This window comes from Agelaius tricolor, unplaced genomic scaffold (assembly GCF_023055355.1).
Source record: "Agelaius tricolor isolate 1412-34295 unplaced genomic scaffold, bAgeTri1.0.p SCAF_1, whole genome shotgun sequence".
Taxonomy (NCBI): Eukaryota; Metazoa; Chordata; class Aves; order Passeriformes; family Icteridae; genus Agelaius; species Agelaius tricolor.
In genome coordinates this window covers 85,635,338-85,651,686 of record NW_027269261.1, presented here as the reverse complement: position 1 = coordinate 85,651,686, position 16,349 = coordinate 85,635,338, and the positions used below count along the sequence as shown (strand labels likewise).

General features: G+C 36.9%; 1 protein-coding gene across 26 annotated transcripts in view; it reads right to left on the bottom strand.

Moving 5' to 3' along the window:
• Positions 1–16,349, bottom strand: part of DLGAP2 (DLG associated protein 2) — a 456,578-nt gene that overhangs the window by 315,102 nt on the left and 125,127 nt on the right. For 2 of the 26 annotated variants that reach the window (XM_071442009.1, XM_071442026.1), the window contains exon 1: positions 4,432–4,910. The exons of 21 other annotated variants lie outside the window; for them this stretch is intronic. The gene's annotated coding sequence lies outside the window, so the exon portion shown is untranslated. Of the gene's footprint in view, positions 1–4,431; positions 5,251–16,349 lie in introns of those variants that run through there. 3 more of the 26 variants (XM_071441956.1, XM_071442000.1, XM_071441880.1) reach the window with 2 other exon arrangements.

Below are 16,349 nucleotides of genomic sequence, written 5' to 3'. Positions count from 1 at the left end.
TCATTTTCTCTAGGAGAGCCAGCGCAGAGAAAAGCATTCTAAGAATAAGTACCCCTTAGGTGCCTGATAGATTAAAAACAAGAACATCTGAACTAGGCCCACTCCTCAAAGCAATGCCAAACTCACTTCCCCCTCCAACCCCGCAGCAAAATTTCTGTAGGAGATGAAATACCTCCATTTGGGTTTCCTTGTCATCACATAGAGAGGAGCAGCCACAGTGAGGGAGTGTGACTGTGACTGTGTGCTGAAGCAACATCTAATCACCAGCACCTGCTTTCCTTTCAGATCCTGGCATTTCAGGTGCAGGACCCCAGAGGGGTCTTGGCAGCAGGTGCTACCTGGTGCTACATGCAGGCAGACAGCACAACCTGGGCACACAGCACCTGGCTGCCCTGAGCCACGTGCTCGCCACACTATCGTTTGTGCCATGCTGATGGAATATTTGATCCTGACGTGCCTGGCCTGCCCTTGCCCCTCCTCTCTCTGTGGGTAGAGTACACGAAGTCTGGAAGTCCTCTTCCTCTTCGTGAACTGCTGTGAGATTTCTGCCCACAGGAATAGTGCCTGGATCTGACAAGCAAAGAGCAGCCTGATATTTTGTGGCCTCTGTTATTAAATGGTGTGTTGCCCTTATCATGATCCCAGTTAAGCCAGGAAGTGTTTTTCCATCAGCTTCAGCAGAAGCATGTTCAAGCCCTAGAAACCAAGGATTTGATTATGGTAGGTCATCTAGAAAATGAACTGAAAATTTTAAAGGATGTTTTTGCTCTTGTATCAAATGTCAGATTGAGTGCTTAGAACTGGGAGGACAAACAACAGATTACTATACAGATCAGCTAAAACTTGAACCTAGTGACAAAGAATGCCTTTTCTCAGAGATCATGGAAATATGATTCCTAAATAATTTTTCTGCTTTGGATCTCTTTCTCTCTTTAGTTTGATGGGCAATGATCACCTTTAAATCTTTGACTTTAATACTGCAAGTAACTATTGCTACCACAAAAGCTGCAGTGGCATTTATTATTTCCCTGCCATTTCTCTGAAGATGGTAATGGCAACTAAGATGCAGTTTCACTTTCCTTCATAAAAGAAATCTATGAATTACTATGTGGTTTTCTCTTTGTCATTGAATGCTCTACTGTGCAGGTTGTCTGACAGTAACAGACTTGTTACCCTATTTGTACCTTGGTAATGTACTGCTAAGAGAATTAATAGCTTGCTGTGCAGAGCTACTTTGCTGGCATTCATACTGTCGTGTACAATTTTCAGGCTTTATTATCAATTTTGCAAGCATATCTGTCAAAAACAATTAAATTCTACAACAGATATAATTTTTATTGCACCAATCTATGCAAATCTTTCATTGTTGCAGGTATGAATATTTTATATTACACAAGGAGAAACTAAAAGGAATTCAATTTAATTTAGCCATGGGGTCTCCAGTCAAGGATGTGTGGATTTGTACGTACTCCAGACTTTTCACTGTTCTTGGGCAGAATTCCTAAAGTATATATAAAAAGAAAAAATGAAATGCCTGTTGTATCCAGAGAAAATGAAGCTGGCACTTATGGACCTTGAGCTATAGTAAACGCTTATCACTGAACAGAACTTTTTTTTTTTTTTTAATGAGTGCAAAAAGCCAGCTAATTTCTCTTACTACTCTAGAATAATGTATTGGAATTTTATTTTTGATAGCAATGTGGATCCCATATTCTTTCCTTTGTTTTCAGACTTAGCTCCCTTTATATTCACATTAGAGACATCTATCTGGTCTGATTTCTACTAAACTCAGGAAACTTGAATGTACCAAAGTCCAGTTATTTGTGATTTTCCTTGATGAACTCCAGCATAAACTCAAGCTTTTCTTCTTGAAACCAGAACCAAACTATTAACTACATAAATTTATTGCAATGAAAAAGCCAAGAGCAAAAAATTAAATATCTAAGATGAAAAATCCAAGTATATAGATCAAAAAGTTTTGAGAAAAAATATGACTGAGATTTCCAACACATTGACAATAATAGAATGCCAGAAATAATAAGCAAAATTTGTGGAGCATAACTAACATGACGTAATCTATGCCACGGAGTTCCATGACTCCTCCACATAAAATTTAAAAACTTGTTAGATAAGGCAGAAGTGAAACATTGTATGCTCTGTGGTATGGTCATTTCTCCTTCTGTATATTCTTTTAATTTTAAGAACTGCAGATACTGTTTTAAACATAACGGATGGGCTGCTTTTATTTATCTGCCCTTCAGTGTTCTTATTGCTCCAACTATGTTGATTATATTTTCTGTTATTTTTAGATTATTTTATTATTTATAACAAGCAGCTGCTTTCCTTTAGTGGGAATTATAATAGATGTAAAACTGGTAAAAATTATTAATGCACTTTTGGTTTTTTGGAAAATAAAATTTCAAAATAGCAGGTGGGCTAGTCAAAGCAGTGACTACACAATTATTTTTTTATCTTTGTTCCCCAAAAGATGCACCCTGAAAACCAGTCAATATCTGAGATTTGATCAGCTAAGCTACCTAACAGTTGTATGTCTGAAATACAGCACATACAATTTGGCCTCTACTCATTATCTGCCTCTTTCCTTAAGCTTTCGCTTAATACACAAAAAGGAAATCTGTGAAAATATTTTCATTGTTCTAGATCACTTTAAGAAGCCTTTACAGTAAAAATGCTTCTGTGAAACATATTAAGTAAATCTCATTATGTAACTATTTCAACAAAATAGTCTATAATCTGTGTTTTTTCTTGAAAAAGCAAACAGTAATATCAGGCTCAGTACTGCTGCTTAATCTGCTCATGTGTTGAAGCACCTTCACCTGCCTGCTAGTATTTTACAATAGCATGTTTTGTTCAAAAAAATGATGCCATTAGTCACCAACTTTGCTAAACATACAGATTTTGTATACCTAGCAAAAATATTGTTTGACTGTTTTCACAATTCGAGATACCTTTTAAAGTGTACTGTACTGGGAACTACATGATCATGTTGGTCACTTGTTGCTAAATAGAAAGGATGTAGTCTGTCTCAAATGACAGGGAAACATGACAGATATGGATCCATGAACTAATTGTGATCAAATGCAGGAACTGATATTAATGCATGCCTGTAAAATAATCATGTTGATACCACAGAAATAAAACCTTCAAACTTCTCCACAGCAATGAAAAAACAACAGAAATTGCAACTTGTGAATTGATGACAGCCAGTCTGAACCTTTGTTCTTATTTTATACAGACCTCTCTTTTTTTTCCTTTGAGGCTTTGGTCCTGCATAAACTTTTAAAGAGCAACCTATTTTACCTGCGCATCAGAAATCTATACTGGCAAATAGAAATCTATTGATTTTTTGGATAGCATATCCAAAACTAAAAGGGCTAATACTCATGGGAAAAGGAACACCCCAGACCTCTACTGTTGAAAAGTTTAGAGCATGAGAAGGAGGAAAATACATACAGAGAATTCTTCCCATATTGAAACATTAATTTCAAGGCATTTGAACCCTATTCTCTTGCTGCAAAGTTGCCAGTTCTACAACCAGGATTGAATGAATTTTACTGAAGACCCAGTAACCTAGTGATCCTCCAGACCTCTGCTTAAAGATATGTTTCTCAAAAAAACATCTTATATCAAATCTTAACCCTTACTGTGCAATTAATATTAGGTATCTAAAAGAGTGCATACTGTGTGTGTGATCACAGCACTTTTTAAAGCTCATTAAATAATATTTCTGTTCGATAGCGTTTTTTGTTAGCAACATTTTTAAAATGTAAAGGCTCTCATGACAGTGCAGCAAATATATGGGGGTTTTGGCTCTTATCTCATGTAGTGCACTTGATAAGGAGTACTACTGAATCTTCTGCACGCTGCATTACAAAGAAAACTGTCTTTCTGTAAGGCATTTTCTCTCCACTGCTTTCACACAAAATAAGGGCTCTTGCAGCTGAATGTATCTGGCTGTATTAATACTCAAATAAAAACTGAAACCCTTCTACTTTATCTGAAGTATAAATCCCTGAAAAGATTTTTGCCTTTTCAATTGTGTTCACTGTAATAAAGGTTAATATTGAACTGAACTTATCGTAATCTAGCATCACATGTTAAGTTCCAAATCTCTGCATGTGATCTATTTTCTTCTTTATTGTTGAAATTAGAGAATAGGTAAAAAGATGGCAATATTATTAAAAATATCACAGCAAAAGCATTTTACTTAAAGACAGTTCAAACCTATTGCTTTCATGAGTAGGATAAAAAACATGGTGCAAAGTGCTCAGGAGAGGGAAGGGACTAGCATCTGTTGAAAATTAACTACTTCAACATTAATTAACACATCATTTTCTACCTGATTAGATGGTGTTGTAGAAAGTATAAATTCAAGGCACAAGAGTAAGAAATGAGTCATCTTTGACTTACCGTTTCAAAGACTATTGCTGTATTGCAGTCAGCATCCAAACACAGAGCATGAAGCTTCTCACAAATCAGAAAAAATATACAATCAATGAACAAGTCAAATTCATTGTAAAAATAAAGGCCAGAGATTAGAGTATGTATCCAAGGGTCTGGTTAGTCACAGCTTTGACTAGCCTGCTACAGAGCTCTGCAAAACAAGTATACTGCAGCAGTGTGGCAAGCATAGGATTGCAATGCATGTCCCATATATTCAAGCATAATAGAAAACATGGTCTGGAGCTTATTCCATGTGGAAGTGGGGTTTGTTTTATGCAGGCAGAAAAAAGAAAGGTTCTTTTCCCACATAATAGAATTAGAAATGAAGATTTTTCTTGATTATTGTACACAGTAATTCCCCAGGATATCAATTACATAAAGCAGGTGCCTCTGTCTCCTGTTTCCCAGATAAATGCCTGTAATCTCATTTCACAAATGATCCTATTTAGACAGGAGCCACCTATTGTGATGATATCATTTGCTCTAGTATCCATAAATGGGCAACTTCCTACAAAACGTCATGACTACTGACGACACAAATTTTTATAATATTGAGTGGGCAGGGTGGCTGATGGGGTCCCATCAATCTACAGCAGCTTCTTCTGATGTGATACCACGAATCCTGCATAATCACATAAAAGACTGTAAATGAAGAGGAGCATTAAACCTCTCTAGTAAAGCTCATTAAAAAAAAAAAAATCCAAAACAACCAAAAAAAAACCCAAACAAAACCCCCACACCTAAAACAGGGAAAAAAACCCTGGAGAGGTAGTAAAGGCAGATAAAACATAATGACAGAGCAGTGGCACCTTTTCAAATGCCTTCGGCACTCTCAAGGATACTGGTAGATATGAACAAAATCACTCTCAGTTAAGAAGTGTAGCTGTCAGTTTCTTTTTAACAAATAATAAAAGACTGGATATCCTTTTCCCTTGCAAATTTAAAATATGCACTGACAGCAAAAAGGACCAGTGCTTCAGTGATACACAAATTAGCCCACTCTTAGTGAATATTTTTCAGAATTAGCAGCTGCTTGTCACAAGAGCTTGGAATATGAACAGTGTATCAAATTACCCTCAGACTCTGAAATCCAGGCTGCTAGACAGGCTTGCTGCATGCACCAGCTACATGGATTTAATTTCTTACATCAGTCTTTTCTTAAGAAAAGCCATTCCATTAAATATATGTATTTGGGAAATATTATAATACTCACAGATAGCTGAAATTAGTCTCCATCTGCCTGCTTTAACACACAGAGATGTGAGGAGAGTTAAAGGTGAAAGTGCACACTTGCCTACCCACCCTTTTCCCCAGGGGACTCAGTTGTGCCTAGAGGCTAAAGCAAATTGCCTAAGAACTTGTATTTAATATTTTTCCTGGCAGAAGTTGGTAAGAACTTCAGAAGAAGGTCCCCTGGTTAAAAAAAATAACCTCAGGGCATTTTTCAACAGGATCTCCACAAATCTTGGTTTACTTACTCCTGCTTTGAACAGACTAAGCTGCATCTAAACAGCTTCTTAATTCACAGGAAGAAATGCATTAGGATCCATCTGCATTCATGTTTGGACAGTGCTCACCAGAACACCAGTCAAGCTGGGGTTTCAGGGTGGAAAACTTTAAAGCTTAAAAGCAAAAACCCTGAGAGGAGTTTATATACATTTCCACTGATGTAGTTCCAGCAAAACAGTCCACTTCTTGAAATCCAGCCCCTCCACTGCACATTCCCTTCTAATACTTTGCCTTTATTTTATATTTCTTTGGACCAGAGACTGCCCTCTAGTAAATTTCTGTATTACACATAGAGAGGGTCTCAAAGGCAAGGCAGTGCAAATTTTAATAATAAAAGCAACTCTTTCAGAGTTGACTCCTACCAGAGTGACTCACTTCAGGTCTAGATAGGTTGAAAGCAAAATCTGAACACAGCATCCATGGCTACAAGACACAGTATGCTGTCAAAGCAGAGAAGTCAACGGCTTTTTTACAGGCACCCTAAAGAGAAGAACTCACTCCTCAGAGATTGAAAACATTGGAGAAAACAACTTCAGAGCACCGAGTAGCCATTTAGACATAAGCAGGTTTTTTCCTTCTCCCTCCCTCCCTCCTGTGCTTGTCTTCCAAGACAAGACTAGCTGATTTCTTTAAATATGCTGTTTAGGAAAAGACAGAAGCACAGCTTTGGCTCTGGATATCATAACCCCTTCATTTCAGTACTGGGTGGAAATAGAAAAGCATATACTCTGTGTATCCAGATGGCATAAATATTTTCCATGTGTTTCCATGACAAAAGACAAAGATAACACAAGAAACAGTTAGAAAGTAGAAGTGTGTGTGAGTGTAACTGAGATTGATGGTCCAGAAGTTTCTCTCTTGGCTAGATAAAAGCTGATTAAATGGAAATGAGGAGAAGAAAAAAAGACAGAAAATAGCTAAAAATAAAATTAATCACTGCTTCATCAAATTCAGTCCTGCCTTGGGAAACACCAAATGTCAGAATTTCTTGATAATGTACAGTCTTTCAAGGCTGTTCCCAGGATGTAGTAGGCAAGTGCATGCTTTCCTAAAACAATACCTTTTTCAGCATCTGAGCTAAAGGATATCACCACTCTTCTTAACCTAGATTTGAGCTTACCATGAACACAGTGATGTGCTCAGAGCTCATTCCTGTGCAGAGAAGAATGTTAAACCCGGTCCATGGAAGATGCCTCGATGGTTCTGATCTGTGCTTTAAGGCTTCTAAGCTTTATAAAACATAGTGCTAAAGAGAATGGACCATCATTTCTAGCAGTTCCCATTTATTTAGGGAGATATTGTGGGAAAATACTCCAAGAATATTGCTGTCTCAGGAAGGGCCTGAAGGATTATACTGAAAGGATGAGTCACTCCAGTGAAAGCAATGCACTTGGTCATGGAGAGATTGTCATAAACCACAACATCAAATACTAAGTAGGCAAATACAGTGGACATCTAATAAAACTGTAGACCACACAACAGAATATTCTACCCCTCTTAAAGTCTTTCCTTTACATGTGAGATCTTTGAAATACCCTGATATCCTAACAAATAAGTCTAAATGTCCTTGAACCACCTTTGAAATTTCTACTGGTCTTCCTTTTGTTTGGTTTGTTCTTTCTATCATAACTGGAAACTAGATCCTTCCAGACATTACAGACAGCTGATAAATCTGAACATTTCTGGGCTAAGAATTAGAAAGGCTGGATCTTCGTTAAAATGTCTGGGCTTTCCACTAATTAGAGTTGAAACCTAAGTTATAGAACACCAGTGGATTATTGAGACTCCATTCTGAAAGGCAGGAGACAGAAGGAGGTTGCCTTCTAAAACACCTACTGATATTTTAGTAGATAGTCTCTAAAGCAGAGACAAAACAAATTGTTTCAGTTAAATGAGTTTTTCTGCTGGTTTGAGTAACAAGAAACCCTACCATCTCCAGTAAGTATCATTGTAACATATATTAATTATACCAAACCAACAAAAAATTATGCTAAAAATATTGTCAATGCTGTCCTTTTAAACTGCAAACAGCTAACAATCAGTACAAATAAAAAGTGAATTACATGTCATCTTTTCCCAGAAGCAGAATAAGAAAACAGCTACTGCACATTGTGTGATGCTTCCTTTAATTGTATTACTTAGGCCACCCCATGTGCATATCGATTAACAAGGCTCACACTAACTAAAACAAGGAAAAGCTTTATAAGAACTTGCACTTCTACTTCTTTCTGTAGCAAACAAACAGGAAAATTAAGCAAGAGTCTTGGACAAGGAAATTTTAGTCTGCTATCCTCCCTAATGATTGCAGCCAAGATTAAAAATGCTAAGGGCTAGAAGTTTTATTCTCATTCTTTTAGCCAGATCTACTCGTGCATAAATCTCTTGAGGAGCTGAGCTGAACTGACGGGATCCATTGAACCAGCAACAGGCACCACATTTCTGTACCCAAGCAAAGATTATCCCTTAAATCCCTCTGAGATTCATCACTTTTGCTTTTCAACAGCACTATAGAAAACACAAATAGGGGTTTCAGCCTCATTAGGCCAAATTTAATTTGTTGTAATATAGCAGTGTTGATGAAGAATAATGTGCAGTTTTTAATTACTTGTCAAAAATCTATTTCCCAACAAAAAGCTAGAAATATCAATTACAGTTATCACAACTAAATAAATTCTTAAGAATGATAATAATCACAGTAAATTATTACTTAATGCCTAAAACAATTAGAAAAAAAAGTTCTGTTCAGAAGCTCAATTTTATACCACCAGCTGCAATGCTGGTGTCCCAAAGAAAATTTGAATTTCATTATCCCATTACCAATACAGGTGTAAAAAAATTCTACAAAATAAAAAAAAATTACATGGTCTGATAGAAAAAAATCACAAATTTTCATTTCCATATGAATATTAAAATAATTGAGAGCAGGAATTTTCTAAAAAATTTGAGGAGGACTTTGCTTTTCAAATTCTGGTTAGCAAAATTGTTGATTGGTAAGGGGCAATCATGGTTTGCATCTAGTGACTCTTCTAAATGAAATAGAATTGTTTGGGAAATGGAAGAAAAGGATAAAAAGTTCTGCCCAATTTCTTTCTGTCTGTGAAACTGTACATTTTACTATGTAGTTTCCTTTTCAAATGAACTCCCCACTTCTTTGAAAGGCAGCTGCATTGAAACATTTATGGCTCTAAAGTCTGTAAAAATACTGTTTAATATAAGCAGGAACTAAATACTCTCTTCTACCATAGACCTTGATACTGTAGGATGTCTGGTAGATTTTCCAGAGGTCAGATGTTTGGTAGGATTCATCCTCGCAGTCAAAAAAATCTAATTCTTGGAGCATTTCACATCTGGATTCTCTATAAATTATAGCTATTGTGACAAAACATTGCCTTTTCCAGACAGGACATGTAGAGAGAGAGTTTTCTTCATCGAAGGTCAAAGCTATAAGATTGTACTAACATTGACCAGCAAAGCTATGGCATGGCCATACCATTGGCATGAAAAGGAGGGGGTTCTTGCAGGTTAGGATGTCAGAAATTCTTCATATTTTGGTAGTATCAAAGTGGAAGATGCATCTGTGAGCAGGACAGCTTTGTGAACAATGATCCCTCACTCATTTGGAGGCAAGACTGCAAAAACATCTGGCTGCCTTTTAATGCAAGTGTTGAAGAACAGCTGTAATAACAACGAAGAGAAAGGCAATCCTGAAAGACCATATACAAAAAATATAGCACTAATTCCTTCTTTTAAAAATAATGAGTTTGTTCAAAAATTGCACTTTTTTCTTCTTACCAACATCTCCACAGAGCTTTAGTTAGAGACTTTTAATATCCTCTCCTTCCTTCCTTCCTTCCTTCCTGAGCTTGCTTCCTTCCTTCCTTTTTTCCTTCCTGAGCTTCCAGCCATTTCTTTGCAGTAGAATTCTCAGAATGTACTCAAGAAAATGGCATTTCAAAATTATTATTGTAAATGAAAAAGAAAAAGTAACCACCTGGTCTCCCTGCATGTTTAAGCATAGAGCAGTTAAAAAAGTTATCTACTTTGCTCTGTTTCATTTTGACAAACTTTATAACAGGGCAATTATTTTTACCAATTTTTCTCAATTAACACTGCTTCAGAAACCACTAATCTGAGAATGTTTGTGTAGGCTTTTGACTTTTTTTGTTTTAAGCAAAAATAGTTATTAGTGATTTGTGATAAATGACAGGCTTTATTTTTTCTATCTTTTTGTTTTCCAGTCTATATCCTTTGTCAAACACAGTTCCTTCACTTGCAGTCCTGTTTTCCTTGCCTTTACTTCCCCTTTTCCTCCTTCCCAATATTCTAAGTTCAAATAGACAAAAAAGTGATGTGAAAATAGATTAAAAAAATTATCTTTTCCTATCTGGTTTTTGATTTTACACATATCTGATGTCTTTGAAAGATGATCAGTAGACTTTATGACAAAACAGAAGATGCTGTTCTAAAAAAGCATTCTAGAAACCATGGAAAAAATAGAAAAAAGAAGAAGGACTTGAGGATGACAAGTATGATCAGGTTAAATCTCATATTAAATCATGTGCTCTCCCTTGACAAATTTTTGGGAAAGGTGGAGAGAGACATGACAGCAGATGCTGATAGTTCAAAGGCTTTCAAAGGATCTGGAGAGCCCAAAGGAGGCGCCTCACATGATGAAGCTCCAAGTTGAAGCATTGTCTCCAAGTCACAGCCATGAGAAAGAGCCTACAAGGTCTCAGTAATATTTCTTGATTATTTGCTAAATATAGCAACACAGTCTAGATCCTCTGGCACATAAATAGAATTCTGCTTCATATATTCTGTGCTTTGTTTGCCAGTATGCAAATATGGCTACTATGTCACCCCAAAATTAACTGTGTCTTGTCCTGCAACAACTAAAGTACCAGAGTTTGGACCTTTGCCAGTTGAAATGTGGGTTTGACATCGTGTTCAGGTCCTTGTCGTGACTGATGATAAGCTTTGTTTTGAAGGTGAAACAAAGTCAAATTCTGTAACTTCACATGTTGCCAAGATACAAAACAGCTGTCTTTTGGCCATATCTCATCAGAGGCACTGGCACTAATCCATTTCCAAGCATCCCAGCTCATAAACTCAGAACTATTATGGACTCGATAAAGTCAATCAATACATTAGTTAAGTGAGATGGAATGATTTAGCTCTTAGGGGAAAAAAATATAGGCCTCAGTGTTATTAAATGCTGGGTTTGAGCAACCTGGAATAATGAATTACAAGAAAACCATTCAGAGAGACACACCTGTCTTGGCACATTCACTTGAAATACAACCAGGAAAACAAAGTCTTTTTGTTTTGTTTAAATAAATTGAGAGAACTTCAAATCAAGGACTGCTTCTTAGTATCTGTTTCACAAAAGCTTCTTGAAGAGCTTTTTTCTGAGACCCTACTTCAAACTGAGTATGTGTAACAGCTCGACAAGAACCTGGATTTGTCCCTTACAAATTTGAAAAGTCAAACTCTAAAGTATCAATGTAGGACTGACAAGTTTTTCAATGGTGGGGAAACCTGTAGCATTTATACAACTTCTCCCTACTGAAAAATCTGAGCTAGACAGAAAAGCATAGTATAGTGCCAATGGGAGGAAATGGGGTACTCTGGATATCATGATTTGCATTAAAAATACATTTTGACACAAATTCTCTTCAATCTTACTTAATGCTAACTTAAAGTAATAAACAGATGCATGTATTTACACACATCAAAATAACCAATAATGTATGTTGACTTAACACAATCTTTATGAGGCCTATTTTAGAAACTAATTAAATCTGTCTTTTATTTTAGAAAGTAAATAAATTTTATTTAATGCTCCTTATTTGAAGAAAAGAATATTCACAAAATAGGATAGGGAAACTGCATCATTTTAACAAAAAAACCAAAACTCTGAATACTTTAATGAAATTATATACAATATGCAGTATTGCAATATTCAATACTCAAATGTACAATAATTTCATATAATAGGAGTTAAATCTCCTTCCTCCTCTATCAGGCTACCTCTTCATAAGAGAACCTTATTCACATCCCAAAGGAAAGTTCCCAAGCTGACTTGCACTACAAATTCAATTTTTTTTTTTTTTTTTTTTTTTTTTGGTTTTTTTTTGTTTTTTTTTGCTTGAGGCTTCTAGCATAAGCTATGGCAGTGAAAATGTGCATTGAAATTACTGGTTAGCCTGACTACTAAAAATAGTTATTTCAGCCATAGAAAACAACATAGTAGAAATATACTTTCTGTACATTATCTCTCATAAGTTTTGTGTTTCTTGCAGAAAGACAATGTGAGCAAGACTACTCATTAACAGTGGAATGCAGGAAGAAGTAAAATCCCCCACAAAGAGTTCAAGAAAGCACATTACTGTATGTCTGTAAACCTGCTTTTCTCTAAGGGTGACTGAGGGCCAGAAAATGACATGACAAAGATGCACATATCCCCAATAGATTATTTAACCCTGCCAGTCTGCAAAAAAACCCCATCAGTAATAACATTAATATTCACAGTGGCACCCTTTGATGCTTTCATAATTTAGATTTGACCTCAGAGAGAAGCCTGGCAAATGACTTTTGTTCCCATGTTTCTGGTCTTTTATGAAAGGACAATAAAACCCCTGCATCAGCCCTGCATCGCGACTGCCCAGCAAGCACCCACAAATGTTTGATATCCAGGATTTTGCAGTCTAGAACTGAAGCACACTGGAAAAGCTGATACGTGTAGAAGTCACTATGGTTACTGCCTACACTTTCTTTGCCTCCAATAAGATCTTTCATTTCCATAAGCATTAAAATTCACCAAATGCACCAAAATTATTCAGACAAAAAAATAGTCTCTCTGGTTTATAAGCCTTTTAGCTGTGTTGCTTTCATCTTTTTAAGTATAGGCTCTGAGCTGAGGAATATTATTCCACATCTGAATATAAGAAAAAGTATTGCAGGAGAAATCTTGTGGTGGAAATGCTTTGTGGACCCCCAGCTTCAGCAGTGTGTGTGGAACAGCTGTCTGCTGTTGGCCAGTGCAAAGCTGAAACCCAGAAAACGCTGTACACGATGCCAGAAAAAAGGCACTAGCCTGAGATTCAGCAAGCCAAATTCAGATGATTATTGTTAGTATTATTGTAAATCTTTCCAATAATAAGAAAATTAAAAGTTCATCTTCTGTGGTTAGATTCCCTATCCATTGTAATAAGAAATAGCAGTACATAAAACAAATTTTGGGTGGTTTTTTTTTTTGGTGTTTTTTTTTTCTTTTCTTTACCTTACAGCAGTCAGAATGATTCTTTCTTTCAGTATTCTTATATAAATGTAAAGCTGGATAGAGCCTGTAATATGTCCTGATCTCATGGTCATTCAGTGTACCAAGCTCTTTAAAATTCTATCCAGTAGCTGTGTCCTCAACAGTCATTTAAAACATTTCCTAGTTTTATCCTTTACTTCAGTTAGCTTCCTACTTAAGTTCCTTCCATCACACTGAATGATTTTGTTCCCTGATATTGCCTGTTATTTTGAAAACCTCCCTGAACCATCATTGCCAATTCTCCTACATACAAGTAGCCTATTTTTTTTCACCTCAAATACCTCCTTACAGCTAGTTGCTTTCAGTGTGACATGTTTGACAGATCAATATATTCTTTATCAGTTCAGTTACTTCCCTTTATTTTTCCTATATGTGATTTTGCTGATCCCTTTAGGAGAAAGTTCTTAATATTACTCTTCAATATACTCAGTGAGGTCTTTTCACTGAGAACCCTTTTTCAGAAAGAGCAGGGTGCTCACTGCATACAGGACATGCAGGTAAAATACTTGACACCTTCAGCAGGAATTACACCAAACTCAGCTGTGGTTTATAGAGAAGCAGCACCAGCAGAGGCTTACTCCTGCTGCTGAGTAGTCCCCTCAACACCCAAGTCTACAGAATCTCTTCCAGCATTGCTAGCCCCAAGGAGTCGAACAACACCCCCAATATTCACAGTTGAAACTTTCCCAAAATCATACATACTTTCTTAAAAGGTAAATATGAAAATTGCCCTTACACTTCTGACCAAATGTCCAACCTGTACCAACTCAGAATACTGCCTATCACAACATTAGGATTCTTAAACCAAACTGGAAAATAGAGCTTTTCCCTGTAATCCCTCACTTTCATAATAACAAACTCTTGCTAAGATATTAAATGTCACACAAAACAAGAAATCAGCAGTGGTCACTTTTTCATGTATCATTTCCATATATGACACCTAGATACATTAAACAAGGGGGAAAGTACTTCCTGGAAGTTCAAGGAATTCAGCTGTTGGCTTAAAATATCAGCAATTTCTATAGAAGTCAAAGAAAAGATTAAACAATTCTCTGCTCAACATTTTCCAATGTAAATGAGAATGTGATAAAGGTTTACTTCTGATGAAGTCTTAGTAAATGCACATGTATCCAGATTTTGTCAGAACCAGAAGCAGTTTAACGGGAGCTTATAAAACTTGTGTAAGCAGAGTGCACCAAAAGGCTGATATTTATTGGTAGAGTGTTACTCTGACATTTAAGCTGTTTTCTGTTATGCCTGCTTACTTACTTGTGCCCCTGTCTTATTTCCTGGGAGAAATGCCAAAAAATAAAGTGACCTCTGTATAGTAACTATTAACTATGCCACATCATGTTGCTTAAAATATGTTACAACCTGATTGGCACAGAAACACATTTTGTTCTGTTTGGGAGCAGTTATAGCCAGAACAATGAAAATTCACAGCCCCAGCTTCTTGGGAAGCAAGAAATCAGCTCCAAATTTGGGTTCATATTGGAGTTCAGCTGCAGCATTACAAACCATGGCAGAGTATCTTAACTCACAGACAAGGTAATTTGTAATGGTACAGTATTTAAAACAAGCACAGATCTTGCTCAGATTAAATTAATCCAAGTCGGGGATCAAAGACCTGTAAAGATACAAATTATTCTTTAGAAATCGTTCCAAGCTGCAAACACATAGGAGACATGCCCTGACTTTACCTAAAGCACAGACAAATACACTGCAGATTCACAATCACAGCAAATAAATACACAGTATAAAGAAAACACAGCTTTAAAAAAGTTACTGTCTTACAGAACACAGCTGGCTGACAGATTTAAGGAGAAAATGATGATGAGGAACAAGTGACTTCTCTAGGCCTGGAAGATGCCAAGACACAGAGTGAGCTGCGAGGGGTGAACAAGAAGAGAGCCCAGAGAAAGCCCGTCAGAGAACAGCCAGGGATGGGAGCAGGGACCAAAGCTGCTGTGAACTGCGAGAGCTGCTCGGCTGCAGCAGCACCGCACCTTGCAGGCTCCGCTTGAGCCAGCGCCGCTGGAACGCGAGTGGACGGCTCCATCTAGAGGCAAATATCCCCTGTGAGCTGTGAAACGGCACCGCTGCCACTGAAACTCCTTTCTCCCTAAGTCAGATCTACTCAAAATAGCACTCCGATCTGCTGCTCTCTTGGCAGGGATGTCCAGCAGGAGGGAGCAACCTCCATCCACCTCACCATCTGCGAAGGCTGAGCAGATGAAAATGAAGCCAAGCTTTCCCTGAAATCCACCTCTCAGCTTGAATGGTCTCCCACACCAAGTCTTGCCAGATTGACTCTGCAGCATCCATAAAATGACACAGATTGAAGGTTTACTCTCATTCTGATGGCAAGAATTCTGATGGGTCCCACAGGCAAAGGCTTCCTGCACTCCTTTACTACTTGTGTCTCATAAGAAATACAGAGTATTTCCCATTAATATCTTGATAATCTATATTCAGTATCAAACAGAGCACCAGTAGTTAACATGAAGTTAAAGAAACATTTAAAAAATAATTATTAAAAAGAGATTATTAAAAAGAACGTTTATTGTATTCACAGGGATCCACAACAAGAGGAGAGAGAATGATGCATCTGACTCTATCTTATTAGAAGGCTAATTAGTTTGTTATACTATATTATTTTATATTATATTGCACTATGTTACATCACATTTAAACTGAATCTGCTAAGCACTCAAAACTGCACACAACTGCACTCCACTGTACTGAATTTCATGACTGTTAGCCAACAGTCTCCACACACACACACACTTGGTCCTGATAGGCCAAGGAAACAAAACACCATCACTTTGGGTAAACAATCTCCATATTGCATTCTACTTTGGCACAACACAGCAAATAAGATAAGAATTGTGTTTTCTTTCTGTGAGGTTCAGAGAATGTGAAACCCAGAAATATTCTTGGAATTGTGCCTTGCTTTTCTCTGTGAAGAGAAATGTGGCTCTACAAATGTTTATAATCCTTTATGATGCAAAGGCCTTCTCTGTTGAACAAAGATGAAGCTATTCTTTTCTGTCCA